The sequence below is a fragment of the Equus przewalskii genome, chromosome X, assembly GCF_037783145.1.
Source record: "Equus przewalskii isolate Varuska chromosome X, EquPr2, whole genome shotgun sequence".
NCBI classification, from domain to species: domain Eukaryota; kingdom Metazoa; phylum Chordata; class Mammalia; order Perissodactyla; family Equidae; genus Equus; species Equus przewalskii.
Genome location: NC_091863.1, coordinates 12,707,572 through 12,724,594, shown reverse-complemented (window position 1 = coordinate 12,724,594; position 17,023 = coordinate 12,707,572). Strand labels below are relative to the sequence as shown.

General features: G+C 40.0%; 1 protein-coding gene across 9 annotated transcripts in view; it reads right to left on the bottom strand.

The window, feature by feature from the left end:
- REPS2 (RALBP1 associated Eps domain containing 2) overlaps nt 1-2,964 on the bottom strand; it is a 247,577-nt gene extending 244,613 nt beyond the window's left edge. For 3 of the 9 annotated variants that reach the window (XM_070604181.1, XM_070604182.1, XM_070604201.1), the window contains exon 1: nt 2,796-2,958. The gene's annotated coding sequence lies outside the window, so the exon portion shown is untranslated. Of the gene's footprint in view, nt 1-2,795 lie in introns of all 9 variants that reach the window. The other 6 variants (XM_070604179.1, XM_070604200.1, XM_070604194.1 and 3 more) reach the window with 5 other exon arrangements.
- Between the last annotated feature and the right edge of the window lie 14,059 nt (nt 2,965-17,023).

Sequence of the window (17,023 nt, the reverse complement as noted above, 5' to 3'; positions counted from 1 at the left end):
GTATATTAAAATAAAGATAAATATTTTCACTGATATTCTAAAATCATACAGATCATATTTCATCTAGTCTAAGGTGTCATGATTATAATACACCATTCTTCTATGAATAAAAGTAAGAAAAAATGCTGCCAACTATACTGTGATGTGCCATTGACCATCAGATGAAACCTGATGTTAAAATGTGAAAAAAATGTGAATCTCAGAATCAGTGAAATATGAAATAGCCCTTGTAAATCTCCTAGGCAAAAAGCATTGTTTGAGAAATGAGGAAATTCTAGCTCTGGAAAGGCAAAACCATCTACTTAAGGTCATAGGTCTAGTTAGTGACAGAGTTGGAAATGGAACCCAGTTATCTCCCTGCCTCAATCAGAGCTCACAGTGATAGAGAATTTCATACATCAGAGATGGTGATAAGGGTTAGTCTGGAGGTTCCTTCCAACTAGGAGAACATGATGTGCTAAAATGTATGACTCATCCTCAGATAAATCAGAAAATGCTATATAAGACAGAATGATAGCATTTATTAAAAAGGCCCCCATACCAAGCATTGGTTCCTGTTATAGATTTCCAGTGTCTATAATAGTGCCAAGCTGATATATTTATCAGCACATTGTAGGTTCTCAAAAAATATTAGATGAGTATATCTGGCTCGATGACTATCTCAATGACTTTGGGTCAGTTACTTCATCTCTCTGGAGTCTGTGTCTTCATTCATAAAATGGGCATACTAATATCCATCTCTCAGGTGCATAGTGAGGGTCAAGTGAGATGGGTATATAAGTACACTTTGCACAGTAGCTGGCCAACGGTGGGAACATCAATGTTAGTTTCCTTCACCTCTTAAGTCATTGTTGTTAGATCCAAAGTCGTTTAAATGCCAACTTCATAAAGCCATTCATAAAAACCAATATTCCCATAGAGTCTAGTGCTCTAGACTTGTGCAGTCCAATACGGTAGCCACTAGCCACATGCGGCTATTTAAGTTTATAATTAAATTAACTAAAATTTAAAACGTTTCCTCGGTCGTCTTAGCCACATTTCGAGAGTTCGATATCCACATGTGGCTAGTGGCTGATGTACTGGACAGCACAGATACAGAACATTTCCCTCATCACAGAAAGTTCTATCGGACAGTGCTGCTCTACACTAACGAGAGTACAGCACTGCTCATGGTTTTTCCCTTAACCTAAGTAAAGATCGTCCCTAACATTTTATACCAAACTTCACTTGATTAATGTATTTGTGCGCCCTCCTGTGGCTGGAGATGGAAACTAGTGTGTGTCTGACGTGAAGCAGCTTATTTATTAAAAGGATAGTTTAGAAATCTTTAGTAATCTGATCGCTAGAAAGAAAAGTAACATAAAACAGCATATGCATTTTGAATTCTCTAGAGACTATGTACTAAACAAAATCCCTTTGAGAAGGTCTGATCGTGTACTCATATCATTCCTAAATCTCGGTATGTTAACTACCTATGCTTGTGAGATAGACACCCTGTTTAAACAAAGGACAGTACTATCTAAGTGTTTAAAAGTGAGGAGAGACAAGCAGGATTATTCGATGAATAATCCCAGGAGTTCTCTCAGTGGCAGCCGGCAAGAAACAAGCTGGAACCTGTGGCTCCCTCAGTGTGGACTGAGGTAGGGTGGGGACTGCTAAACTGAGACTCAACTTCCCATTGGATGAAGGGGACTCCTGTTTCTGGGTGCCGGGCATGTGGCTCTTCCCGGCACTTCCCTACACAGCTGGCATCGAAGCTCTCAGCTTGCTTGGTGTCTGATCCCAAAAGTTTATTCCCCACCTCCCCACTCACCAGTGCCAGGCCATTCTCAGGCTTGCGCAATAAAAATGGAGGAGATGGCAGGGTGGGGCCTCCCCTGGAGCAGTCGGTGCCCAAGTTCAGCAGCCCCACCCGAGTACCCTCTCCACAGGATGCAGAGAGCATGGGGGGCCTGAGCAGCCGCTGACCCTTCTGCCCGGGATTCCAGTTTCACCAGTGCCACTCTTGGTGTGGGGGGAAAAAATCAAAACCCTTTGTAAAGGTTTATTTTTTCTGAAGACAACGTTAATATATCATTTCCACCAAAAAAAAAAAAAAAAAAAGAAAATCAGACAGCTTCTCGGTTGGTGAACACGTGGAGATACTGGGAGGGTGAACCCCTGGGAGAGGGCATGGAAGGTCTGTGCACCTTCCCCATACCTTGCCCTGTGCATCTCTTCCATCTGACTTCCTGAGTTATATCCTTTTATAATAAAATGGCAATCTGTAAACAGATTAGTCCTACACTCAACTAACACTTCCAGATTATAGAAAAGCATAGAAAACTCTCTAATTCATTTTATGAGGACAGTACAACCCTGAAATCCAATCTTGAAGAATATAGTGGGGAAAAAACCAACAGAAGACCAAGGTGCTAGATGAAAATCTATAAATAAAATAATAGCAAACAGAATTCACGAATACATTAATAGAATCATTCACCATGACCAAGTAGGATTTAGCCCAGGAATATAAAGACTTTTGTTTATCAGATCATTTTATTAAAAAAGAAATAAAATCTTATAGATTTAAAAAAATCAGAAAACAGAGAGAAGTATTAAGAAAAAAGAGAGATCACCAGAATCCTGCCACTTAAAGAAAACCACTTACTAATATAGCGAAATACAAGATTGCACTACACATTGTGTCATCCTGCCCCCACCCCTACTCCACTCCTCCATCTCCCCCCCACACACTAGTTTACTTAGCTTTAAAAGATGCGCAGTAAGCAATGCAGTAACCAAAAAGTAGCTACCTCCTGGGATCTGGCCACGTGGTCAGGCACAGTTTTCAGGTCCCTCCACCACACCGAGCACGTTCAGTTGCAAGCGTTAGATTGAACCCGGTGCAGAGTACTTCAACTCAGGGCAGCCACCCATTGGATTCAGCAGCTACTCGTACACTACGCTTGATGCATTGTCTCTGCGAGTAAGTGCCAAGTCACATCCCTCCTACTGCAGCTGCAACTCATCAATCAGGGGTTGCACAATGAATGTTTTTGAAAACCAGGTACAAGCTGACCCGCTAACATTCCACATTTATCTTAGCTCACTACATTCTAGGAAGCAAATACCCATAGTGTTGCTTTTTCTTTGCTTTTTAAAAAAATAGCTTTATTGAGATATAATTCACATACCGTACAATTCATCCATCTAAAATGTACAACTGACTGGGTTTTAGTATATTCACAGGTTTGTGCAACTATCACCACAATCTAATTTTAGAACGTTTCATCCAAAAGAAACCCTGACCCATTAGCAGTCACTCCCAATTTTCCCCCAAACCTCCCAGCCAAAGGCAATTGCTAACCTACTTTGTGTCTCTAATGGATTTGCCTATTCTGGACATTTCATATAAACGGAATCATACAAAACATGGCTTTTTATGCCTGGCTCCTTTCACTAAGCATAATATTTTTAAGGATCATCCATGTTTTAGGATGTACCAGTACTTCACTTCTTTTTATTGCCAAATAATATTCCATTGCATGGATATACCACGTTTTATTTATCCATTCATCAGTTGGTAGACATCTGGGTTGTTTCCACTTTTGGGCTATTATGAATTATGCTGCTATGAACATTCCTGTACAATTTTTTGTATGAATACATGTTTTCATTTATCTCAGGTACATACCTAGGATTGGAACTGCTGGGTCATGTGCTAACTCTGTGTTTAATCTTTTGAGGAACTTTTCTAAAGTGGCTGCACCGTTCCCACCAGCAATGTTTGAGGGTTCTAGTTTCTCCACAGCCTTGTCAACACTTGTTATTGTTTGTCTTTTTTATTATAGCCATTCTTGTGGGTACGAAGTGGCACCTTGTGGTTTTTAATTTGCATTTCCCTCTTCATGTGCTTGTTGGTGATGGGGTTCAGGACATGCTACCCCAATTTACTATTCTTAACTCATTCCCTTTTATCTTATCACATTTTTCCACAACACTCTACTCTTCATCAAACCTAGCATAAAAGCACTCAGGTTAAACCCCTTCTTCAGGACTTCATTTCTTTATGAAGGCTCCTGTGCCACAGAAAACAAATAAATTTGTATGACTTTCTCTTGTTAACTTGTCTTTTGTTACAGGAGCCCCAGTCAAGAACTTAGAAGGGCAGAGTGAAAATTATTTTTCCTCCCTACATTGGCCATTTGTACGTCATCACTGGAGAAACGTCTATTCAGATGCTTTGCCCATTTTTAAATTGGGTTGTCTTTTATTATTGAGTTGTATGAGTTCTTTATATATTCTGGATACATTCCCTTATCAGATATACGAGTTCTAAAAATTTTCTCCCACTCTGTAGGTTGTCTTTTCACTTTCTGGATGGTATCGTTAGCAGCACAGTTTTCTGATGCATTTTGATGAAGTCCAGTTTATCTTTTTTGTCACTTGTGCTTTTGGTGTCATATCTAAGAAATCACTGCCTAATCCAAAGTCATGAAGATTTAATCTTATGCTTTATTCTGAGAGTTCTATGGTGTGAGTCCTCCAACTTGGTTCAAGATTGTTTTGGCTTTGCTGGGTCCCTTGACCTTCCATATAAACCTGAAAATCAGCCTATCAATTTCTGCAAAAAAGTTAGCTGGGATTGTGATAGTGATTACACTGAATCTGGAAATCATCACTCATACTGTTTTATAACCTGCTTTTTTTTCAGTTAAATATATTGTGGACATCTTTCCATTTCAATAATTACAGAGTATCATGATCTTTTTCTTAAGTAACAATTCAACAAATATTTATTAAACAATTACAAGACATGAGGTGGTCTGGTTGCTGGTTATACCCAGGTGAATCAGGCACGTATCCCACCTGTAAAAAGGAGCTTTCTACCTGAGAATGGAAATAGGACATGAACACAAAGAACTGTATTCCAAGTATGAGAGAGATATCAATAAAATGCTACCAAAAAAAGATTATTTGCAGATATGAGGAAGAAGGTAAGGCTTCCATGTACATATAGTCATTTAGCTAGACTAGAGTTTCTCAACTTTAGCACTATTAGCACTTGGGGATCATTCTTTGCAGTGGAGACTGTCCTGTGCACTAGGATGTTGAGCAGCGTCCCTGGCCTCTACCCACTAGATGCCAGGAGCACTCTCCTCTTCCAGTTGTGACAACCCACAATGTCTCCAGATGTTGGCAAATGTCATCAGGGAGGCAAAATCATCCTTGGTTGAGAACCACTGAGCTAGACCTTACATCATCATTTTTAATGGCTGAGTAGTGCATCCCATGGATAATCCACAATCAATGCAACTAGTACTCTATAACTGCACATTCCTGATGTGTCAAATTTTCCACTATTTTTAATAAAACATAACTTTTAGAATGTATGACATCAGTTTAGGGTAAATAGCTACATCATGCTAGATTTTTTTTTACTATAAAAGTTATACATGTTAAAATTATTTTTTCAAATAATTTGGAAGATAAAACTAAAAAGGCTCTCTCTCTCAATCCCACACAGAAATATAGTCTGTGGTGTGTCAATTCTAAATGTTTATATTTATCTAGCAGTGAAGTGGTAAAAGCCTCCTTTCAATGCATTTTTATCATTTTATGTGACACTTTGGTCTATTCACTGCACATTTCATCTGGAGCTCTCTAAGCTACGTTTCTTAAACTACGGGTCTTGGCCCATTAATGAAATCTAATTAGAGGGTCATGATCAGCATGTTTCTTAATGAAATAGAACAGAATAGAATAGATCAGATCAGAATATATTACACATAGCAAGGATAGGTACTACTTTGTGAGAAATTTGTTTCAGTATCATAGAAAGATAGACAGATGATACATAGATAATGTAAAATGTACATGTTACTGTGGGTTGCAGCCAAGAAAAAATTTAAAGCCACTGCTTTAAGCAATCTAAATATATATTTAACATTCCTTTCTATAATGAGAGTGAAGTGGTGGATGGGCAAGCCTGTTTTTTCTTGACTAAAAGGGAACAATTAATATAACATAAGCAAAAATACTTAGTGTTAACAGTTACTCCCCAGAAAAGCAACACTGATTCCCATACTAAATATTGGATAACGTAAATTTAAAGTCAGGGCTCCAACAATTCAAATGGCCCTGACTTCTTAGGAGTTAAACAATTCAATAAGAATCATCCATAACATTTTCATCCGTTTGCAATTTAAACAGCATTGTGGTATATATTAAGACAGTTGCTGATGTTTGCAATCTAGTCCTCTTGTACCTCTTCACTCAGTTGGATTTATCCAACATTTATGACAACCTGCAGGGAACATGGGACATGGTGGCTTATATGTGTCATACCTCCCCTCAAAGAGTAGAAACAGAGTGGCAGTTTATATGGCCATGATGCTCTTGAATGTCTATATTTCATACTAGGACAACACAAGGTCCATGTGACCAATTAACTTTATATTAGTATATAAATCTTTATGTTCATTTAAAACTAAACAATTATGATATTTAGCTACAAGGCATGGCTAATGAGGGATTTCACTGAAATTATAATATAACTAAGATTTCTCCCCAAAGTTAGAATATTTACTCTAACCGGAAATGATCGTATACCTGAAATTTATATAACGTTATAAACCAGTGTTACCTCCATTTAAAAAAATAAATGATCGTCATATTTAGGTCACTGAAGCAAAAATTGTAGATGAACACACAAAATGGCTTTCAAACTAAAACAGACAGGAAACATTTGATAGACGTAGAAACAAGTTTTCCCTAAAGTTTTATTTAAAAGATCACCAGAAACACTTGATAAAGAAAACTTTTGAATCTTCTGTGTGAATCTATTCTTTGCCAGAATACTCACAGCCAAGTGATGCCAGCTTGGCTGATCTATCAATGCAATCATTGAAAGCCACCCGGCGAGGATAGATAAAAATCACAAAGTAAAATGCTTTGGAAAATGTAATGGGGAAAAATTTACCTCTATTTCTAAGGACAGAATTTCATTCTGAGATCTAGTCCAACTCCTCACTTCCGAGATGAGGAACTGAGGCTTGGAGAGCAAAAGATTTTCTTTAATTAATAGACTTTGTTTTTTTGAGCAGTTTTAGGTTCACAGAACAATTGAGTGGAAAGTACAGAGAGTTCCCATATAGCTCCTCACGCCACCGATCCACAGTTTCCCATGTTAATTCATACATGCTAATCTTTATTAGCTCAACTTCACGTTAACCTTGTATTCATGTGGTACATTCGTTACAACCAATGAGTCAATATATATACATTATTGTCATTAAAGTCCATAGTTTACATTAGGGTTCACCCTTTGGGTTGTACATTCTAAGCTTTTTGCAAACACAGAATGACATGCATCCACCATTTCAGAATCATACAAAACACTTTCACTGCCCTATAAATTCCCCATGTGCCATCTATTCACCCCTTCCTCCCTCCTCTTGAATTCCTTGGCATCCTTTTTACTGTCTCTATAGATTTTAGCCATTCTAATAGAAGTGTAGTAGTATCTCATTGTTGTTTTAATTTGCAATTCTGTAATGACATATGATATTGAGCATCTTTTCATGTGCTTATTTGCCATCGGAGTATCTTTTTGGTGAGATGACTATTCAGATCGTTTTGCCCATTTTTAAATTGGGCTGTTTTCTTATTGCTGAGTTTAAGTGTTCTTTGTATATTTTGGATACTGGTCTTTTATTAGATGTGTGTTTTGCAAATATTTTCTCCCAGTCTGTGGCTTGTCTTTTCATTCTCTTAACAGAAGTTTTGAATTTTAATGAAGCCAACTTATCAGTTTTTTCTTTCATGAATCATGCTTTTGGTGTATATCTAAGAAGTCATTACCAAATCCAAAGTCACCTAGATTTTTTCCTATGTTATCTTCTAGGAGGTTTTTTTTTTCAGCTCCCCCTCCCAGTTTTATTCAGATAGAATTAACAAAATTGTAAGATATTTAAAGTGTATAACGTGATGATTTGATATACGTATACATTGTCAAAGGATTCCCCTCACTGAGTTAACACATCCATCACCTCACATATTTACCTTTTTTGGGGGGTGGAGGGGAAAACACTCTCAAGTTCTACTCTCTTAGAAAATTTCAATTATGCAATAGTGTTATCAACTACAGTCACCATGTTATACATTAGATCCTCAGACCTTATCCATCTTATAACTGAAAGTCTGTACCCTTTTACCAACTTCTCCCTATTTCTCCCACCCTCCAGCCCCTGGCAACCACTTTTCTACTCTCTGTTTCTATGAGCTTGACTTTTTTTTTTAAATTCCACATATAAGTGATACCATGTGGTATTTGTCTTTCTCTATCTGGCTTATTTCACTTAGCATAATGCCCCTCAGTTCATCCACGTTGTCATAAATGACAGGATTTCCTTCTTTTTTAAGGCTGAATAATATTCCATTGTATATACATACAACATCTTCTTTATCCCTTCATCCATTGACTGACACTTAGATTGTTCCCCTATCTTGGTCATTCTGAATAATGCTGCAATGAACACAGGAGTGCAGATGTCTCTTCAAGATAATGCTTTGGTTTCCTTTGGATATATACCCAATAGTAGCTCTATTTTTAATTTTTTGAGGTACCTTCATACTGCTTTCCACAGTGGCTTGTACCAGTTTACATTCCCACCAACAGTGCATAAGGGTTCCCTTTTCTACACATCCTCACCAGCATTTATCTCGTCTTTTTGGTAATAGCCATCCTAATAGGTGTGAGGTGATAGCTCATTGTGGTTTTGATTTGCATTTCTCCATTGATTACTGATGTTGAACACCTTTCCACGTATCTGTTGGCCATTCGTATGTCTTCTTTGTAAAAATGTCTATTCAGGCCCTTTGCCCACTTTTAAATTCTTCTAGGAGTTTTATAGTCTCACATTTAGGTCTATGATCCATTTTGAGTTAATTTTTGTAAAAGATGTAAGTTAGGTGTCTAGATTCCATTTTTCGCACATGGCTATCCAGTTGTCCCAGCACCATTTGTTGAACAGACTATCGTTTGTCCATTGAATTGCCTTTGCTCCTTTGTCAAAGAAAGGCTAAGACTTTTTAGCAACAAAGCCAGGTGTTCTCATGTCAGCTTTTTTTGCTGATAAACAGACTACAGGTGAGTTTAAGGGAATTGCTCTGGAGTCAAAGACCTAGCTTTTTACCTAAGTTCCTCCAGTTATAAGCTGTGAGATCACACGCAAGTTACCTAAGCCTGAGTATTCTCTACTGTATAACGGGTTTGATAATAATAGGATTGATAAAAGTCACAGGGTTGTCATCAGATAAATTAGATAATATTTGTAAACTATCTAGCACATACTAAGTGTCAATAAATGTTAGCTATTATTATAGTATTCCAAACGGAAATTGCTTTCTGTCTCAGGGGCTCACCATCAAAATAAATCAGACAAGAATACACACATATTTCTCTTCATTCTCCTGACTTCCTTCTAATTTTTATAAAATCGTGTACCATTTACGGTTTTTTTTTTAACTGCATTCTCTGTAAACTCATCTATAGTGAGAGAAAGCAGATCAGTGGTTGTTCTGTGACCACAGATGAAGGAAGAGGCACAAGGAAACTTTGGGGCATGATCGAAATGTTCTGAGGTTTTTTTGTTATTATTTGTTTCTATTGTGGTGATGCCTTCATGGGTGTTTACATCTGTCAAAACTTGTTAAACTGTATACATCAAATGGGTGCAGTTCATGATACATAAATTATACCTCAAGAAAGCTAAAGCACACACCCTCATTATGAGACAAACCAGGAAATATAAATGCTATCTGGATAGCGATATGAAGGAATTGTTACTTTTGTGAGTGTGTGAGAACATATTGTAGTTATTTTGAATTTTTTTAAAAGGAGCCCTTATATTTTAGAGATGCATATAGAAATATTTACAGATGAAATAATATGAGATGTGATATTTGTATCAAAATAATGAGGGATAGCAGGAGTGGATGGGGGAATAGATCAAATACACTTGACTATGAGCTGATAATTACTGAAGCTGTGTACATGCAGGTTCATGCCACTATTCTCTTTTCTTTTGTGTATGTTTAAAATTGTCCACAATTTAAAAGTTAAAAAAACACACATGCAGGATTTTGTCTTTACTTCAGTTAATAAATGGAACAAGACTGAAAGTATCACCAAGGTTTTCTGATTGTTGCCACACACCATTTTTAACTTTGGGTTTTTTTTTTTGGTGAGGAAGATTGGTCCTGAGCTAACAACTGTTGCCAATCTTCCTCAAGCAAAAAGAGCTAACATCTGTGCCAATATTCCTCTGTTTTGTATGTGGGATGCCACCACAGCTTGGCTTGATAAGCAGTGTGTAGGTCTATGCCCAGGATCTGAACCCATGAACCCTGGGCCACCGAAGTGGAGCATGCGAACTTAACCACTACACCACTGGGCCAGCCCCTCATTTTTAATTAAAATTTTTGAGAAGACTGTAGATTCACATGCAGTTGTAAGAAATGATAGAAACATCCTGTGTATACTTTGCCCAGTTTCTCCCAAAGGCAACATCTTGCAAAACCATAGTACAATATCACAACCAGGATATTGATATTGATACAATCTACTCATCTTATAGACTTCCCCAGTTTTACTTGTATTCATTTGTGTGTGTGTGTGTGTGTGTGTGTGTGTGTGTGTGTGTGTGTGTGTTTAGTGATTAAGTGCTCTACACTTGTATCACCTATGTAGGTTCACGGCTCCGCCACCCCGGTCAAGATACTGAACATTTCCAACACCACAAGCACAAGGATTCCTCATTTTGCACTTTTATAACCACACCTCACATTCCCAAACTCCCACCCCCAATCCCTAACCCGTGACAACTACTAATCTCTCCTTGATTTCTAAAATTTTGTCATTTCCAAATTGCTATATGAATGGAATCATAAAGTATGTAACCTTTTGGGATTGGCTTGTTTTGCTCAACATAATTCCCTAGAGATTCATCCAACTTGTCGGGGGTATCAATAGTTTCCACCTTTTTATTGCTGAGTATATTCCATGGTATAGATGAACCCCAGTTTACCTGTTCACCAGCTGAAAGACATCTGGGCTGATTTCAGTTTCTGGCTATTACAAATAAAGTTGCTATGAACATTCATAGATGCATTTCTCATCTAACAGTTTGTTTTGCTACTAGTATAATAATTTCCCCTTCTATTCATTAATCTTAGAAGATTGGTAATTTTGTCAACTTTCCAAATAAAATCTGTTGGCTTAATCAATCTATACATTTGCAGCATGTGTAATTTCCCTTAAGTGAGATGATGAAGTATTTTCTTAACGATATAATGAATTTCTCTGGCTTTTCTAACATATTTTGAAAGCAATTCTCAATAGGAATTTGCAAATGACCTTACAATTACAGACCTTCTGATCACTAAGATAGCTTTACATCAATGCTGGTTTCTTCTTTGTAATAATCAAATGGAACAATCTCGCTGTACCTCCTGCACCTCATAAATATGTATCAGGAGACAAATTTTCCAACCGATACATCCATATGCCATCACTAAGGGCCAGAGAACATGTTACAGGTTTGACATTTGTGCCCTTAAGTCTTTCGGCATAAAGTACAATAATGATGTAATTTACATTTAGCCATAGATATATTGAAAATTTCCAATTTACTAGGGAACTCTATTTTCAAAAACCACTACTGATCCGTTTAAAAGGAAAGCATGCTTTTGTCGTGGCTATTTACCTGCCATCTCTTAGCTCTAAGCTAACCCTTTTTTCACTCCACTCTGTGATGTCAGGACTGGGACTCTGCAAACTGCTTTTCCCAAACTCCCAAGCCAGTTGTCCTCCTGTTAGGTTCTGTCAATGGGAGGGTCTGATGGGAGATTGGCAGGGAGAAGGGACAACCACCCCCGCCCCCACGCAAGCTGGGCATGGCTCCAGCCTCCAGCTTCTTTTAGCCTTCCCAGCATCACCATACCAGGTCCCCACAGAAGCACCAGCACTCACTGGCCATGCCTTCCCTGGTGGTCTGAGCAGGGGCTATGTGGAGTGCCCCCACCTGAGGGCCACACACTAGCCAGCACAGGACCTCTCTACTAAATTCCAAGGATCTGATAACCCCACTTCTTTCCTTTTGTTCCCCCAGCCCTGGGTGTGGCAGCTGCTTCTTGCATTTACTAGTATCATCCCTAGAGGTACAGGAAGCAGTGACAAATATCCAGGTTGCCTCAGTGTCCCCTCTTTCAGCCTTCTAACATCTATGTGCCCAATTCTTTATTGAATCCACTCTACTGGAAATACTTAGCATGGCTGTTTTCCTGCAGCTTTTACATAATTGCAAACAAAATTTTGCAAATTTTTTAGTATCGTATCTGTTTCCTCTCCAACTACAAGGGTCATATTCCTCATTCAGGAGAATCTGTGGTTAAATTCAGAACTTGGAGGAGGACGGGGATAGAGTTTGATGAACATCAGAGATTCTTTGGTTGTAAGCAACAAAAGGACTCAAGCTCATTTACACAAAAAAGGAATATATGGAAGGATAAGAGGAGCTCATAGAATCAAAGGAGCCGATTTGGAAAGGGTGGGAACCAGAACCATTCCAGAGATCTAGGAAGTAGGAACCAAGAGACGGCCCCTTGGGGTGCTTCACCAGCATGAATCTACGGAATCCACATTCCAGGAAAGGAGTGGCTGACTGGCCCCACTGAGGTTAAGTGCCTACCCTTTGGCTGGTAGAGAGCAGGGTATCCTGATGGGCAGTCCTACTGAACTGTAGGAAGTTTGAAGAAGGGAGGGGAGCTCACCCAAAACAAATTTAGCATGCTGTTTCCTGGAGAAGGAAGAATGGATGATGGCCAGCAATCACAACAAATTTTCACTACAGTGAACTTCAGAAGCGGTCTTCAGTTGTAAATTACAATGCATTGATACTAAAACTTGGAATAAAAGAACGAGGTGCTTGGAGTAGAACGCTCAGAGTAATTTTTCTAAAAGAAGGTTCTTCAGGTGAACCCCTCTCATCATTGCTTATGTATTGGAACAAGGCCAGGAGGAGGTGCCTATTCAGTATTTTTCGTTTGACAAATATTTATTTACTACGCCCCAGTGATTCTAAGTCTAAGCCCCAGGGATTCTGGTCTAGGTCATTTCCTTTATTCACTGTCACCAATGCACAGCTCCTGTGGCTTAACATTAACAGCTAGCACAACCGGATAAATTGGCCTTTCAGAAATCCAGAGGGACACTCCACAAAGGTTAACTATTAGCGCATTTATAAGTATAAAACAATTACTTCACTTTACCTAATATCACAATAGTAAATGAAAACAGTTCAAACAAGTACAGTGTTTTCCATTTTATAATAATTTTAACTCCCTCACACAATTGTATTAAACAATATTTTAAGAGAAATTACCTAGAATTCTAGCTCGCCACAAGGCTTTTCATTTGTCTGCATCACTCTTCTACCATTTTTTAATATATTTTTTCCTAAAATGTGTGGGCTTTTTTTCTGTTTATAAGAGTAATGTCTGGGGCCAGCCCCATGGCTGAGTGGTTAAGTTCGCGTGTTCCACTCTGGCGGCCCAGGGTTTCACCAGTTCGAATCCTGGGCGTGGACATGGCACCGCTCATCAGGCCATGCTGAGGTGGCATCCCACATGCCAAAACTGTAAGGACCCACAACTAAGAAAGTACACAACTATGTAACGGGCGGCTTTGGGAGAAAAAAGGAAAAATAAAGTCTTTAAAAAAAAAAAGAGTAATGTCCGTCCACTGGAGAAAATTTTTAAATAGAGCAATATGAAGAATAAAATAACCATCATCCATAATACCAGTAACCAAGAGATGATGGCTATTAATGTTATCGTGTATTTTCTTCCGCTCCTAATGATTTGGATGAAAATGATTTGTCTAGAAACAAAATTGATATTCTTTATGCTCCCCTTTTGCTAATGTAATTTTCAGATTTTCCTGTAATGAACTTTGCTTTTGTAATAAGAAAAACAAATAACGGAATGTATAAAAGAGCAAGTGCCCTATATGTCTCGTTCATTCCAGGGATCTCCACTTCCCAGAACATCTCTTGGCATACAGTAGGTACCGCACAAATTTTTTTGAATGGCTAAGATTTTCGCCCAAAACTGGTGAGACAGGGTCGCTAATGAACACAAAATCACCCTGCAGCTCTGTCTGGGTATTATTTCCCTCTCTCGTTGCTTTTGGTAAACAGTTCATTCTAACACATACAACCACTTTTGCCGTCTTACTATAAGACCGATTGAATTCAAATTCCAACTCCAACAGTCACTGGCTATGTGACCTTGGCAAAAAAAATCACTCTCTGCCTGAGCTTCCTCATCCGGTAAGCACCGGTCTAAGGGCTGGAAATACGACAAAACAAAGATGCTGCCATCAATTTACATTCTAGCGTAGGGGAAAAAGCCTATGAACAACCTTTGTCAGGTGGTGAAAACAGAATAAGGGAGATAGAAAGTGATTACCTGTGGGGACGGATGAGGGCATGGTGCTATTTTATAAAGGGTGGTCAGGGACTGGCTAGAGGTTTCAAAAATATCCTAGTGTCTGTGTTTTTCAGACTTCAAGTTGTGACTAAGTGCAATTACGAAATCAACGTAAAGAGTAATCTGCATATTTTTAAAAATGAGATAAAGTACCAAAGCGCATCATACATATTAAAAGGATAAAGGTCAGCACTGTTTGGGGTAACTTGTTCCAGTTTATATACAAGTGTACTAGTCTGTAAAACGTGGTGGGCACGGAGAAAGTGGTGGTTAACACTACAGCAACTCTGAGGCAAGCAGTCTTAGAGAAAGGGACCCAAACAGGGCCTCTCTCAGTTAAGACTGCCCCCATCTTGCGCACGCACCTCTTGGTGCCGCATTCGATGCAGACCTAGCCAAGTGCAAGAGAGACAGAAAGACAACCCCATAGAAAGTGGGAGAAAAGATTAGGACCAGAGCTAAGAAGTTGGGGTGAAAGGCAAAAACAAAACTGAACAGTTAAGCAATTCAAGAGAGAAAACTCGTATTACATTTTTGATGCAAAAAAGTACCTGACAGAAGAAAGACCAAAAATATTAGAGAAACAGATTTCACAGATTCAATTGAACAACAAAAAAATCCAAAGCTAACAAAATATGCTGTGCATACTTTCGGGTTAAGTGTATGATAGTGCCTGAACATTTTCAGAAACTCCCAAAATATCTGCTTCATACTTCCTACTCTGATCTTCAGTGAGACAGACAGTATAAAGATTTTAAAGCCATATCGTCTGGGAGGATTTCTTTTCTTTCAATCCTTTAGACATTTAGCAGGTTTTGGAAATTATGCCTACCCATCAGGAATAAGTAAAATATATTAAAGGGAGACTGGAAATCGTCTGCCAAGCCTTCTCTTGCTGTGCACATGAGGAGGTGCCCATTGAAGTAGAGCTGTAAGAGACAATTATTCTAGAACAAGATGGGCAAACTACAGTTCTCTGCTAAATCTAACCCACCGCCTGTTTTTGTATGGCCCACAAACTAAGAAAGATTTTTCCATTTTCAAGCGGTTGAAAAAAATCAAAAGAATATTTTGTGACACGTGAAAATTTTCTGAAGTCCAAAGTTTTACTGGAATACAGCCATGATCATCCATATTGTCTCGGGCTGCTTTCTCGCTATAACGTGGTAGCGTTGAGTAGCTGCCCCCAAAGCCTAAAATATTTACTATCTGGCCCCTTTTAGAAAAAACGTTTGCCAACCAGTGCTCTAGAACACGAGGGCTGTATTGTTTAAACACCCTTGCAACCCCCTTCCCTCTCCAGCCGCCCCCTTCCCAGCCTTAGTCACTAACAAGATTCCTGGGCCTAACACGAAGGGAGAGCGTTATAATCGTATAGTATGGATCGTATCAGAAACCAGAGACACCCGACAGTAAATTTCTATATAAGGTAATACGAGTGCTTCTGCCACAGACTAGAGTAACGTCTGGGTTTGTTCCCCGATCAGCAACGTGGGCATCACAGCGGCAGCTGCACGATTTCGTTTGAAAATTACCATGGTCACTTGCATGAAGGCACTTGGAAAATATCAAGGCAGCAAGTGTTCCGGGGGTGCTTTTGCAGGGGGAGCCTTTCTCGGCGTCCGGATGCAGACAGAAGTTCCCTGTGCATGTAGACACCTCGGCCACCTCCTCCTACCCCGTCCCCTTTGCTCCTGGCCCTCATTTTCGTTCCCATTCGGCCTTGCAGCCCGCATTCTCCTCACACCCACGCGCTCCTCAGGGGCTCCCAAGTTCCAGGGCAGACAGGGCTCAGGCAAGCCGGCCCCTGGTCAGCTCAGCCCAACTCTTCTCAGCCTCGCCAGCTTGGGATGCGGGTGCTCTGGGACCCCCGCAGGTGACAAGAATGACTCAGCTGGGCCTGGGACAGAAACAAGAATGCCAGTGCAGGGACAAAATCCGCTGCAGGACGCGAGGCCACAAATCATCATTTTTAAGGACCCAAATTTGTGAACAAACGAAAATGTAATTCAAGCGAGCGTCGGGCCGTTGGCGGCCTGGGCCAGCACAGGCCGCAGGTTTAGCCAACAGGGAGGCCCGGCGGCTTCTGCAGTCAGAAAACGCCCGCGGCCTCTGCAAAAATTCCCCTTTGCCTCCGACAAACCCCACCTCGGCTCGACTCGGCCCCAGGAAAGGCCAGTTGGCTGCAAGGAGACCTTTCAAGGTGCACAGAATTGCATGCTCGTGATTACTGGGGAGACTGCGGGCACAGTAATCTCTCGAGACTAGAAACCATTTTCTTTTCTAGCTCTGAGATTTTGCTTGGCTAAGCGGCGGCAGCTTCCCTGCCCCCTCCCACCCCCACCGCCACAGCCTCTGCAAGCAGCCACGCCCCGCGGCCCCCGAGGCTCGCCTCTGCGAGGCTCGCAGCCCCCGCGCAGCCCGCACGCCGGGCCCCCATTTGCCCCACCCCCAGCGCACCCCCATCCGCCCCCGCGGCCGGCCCTGA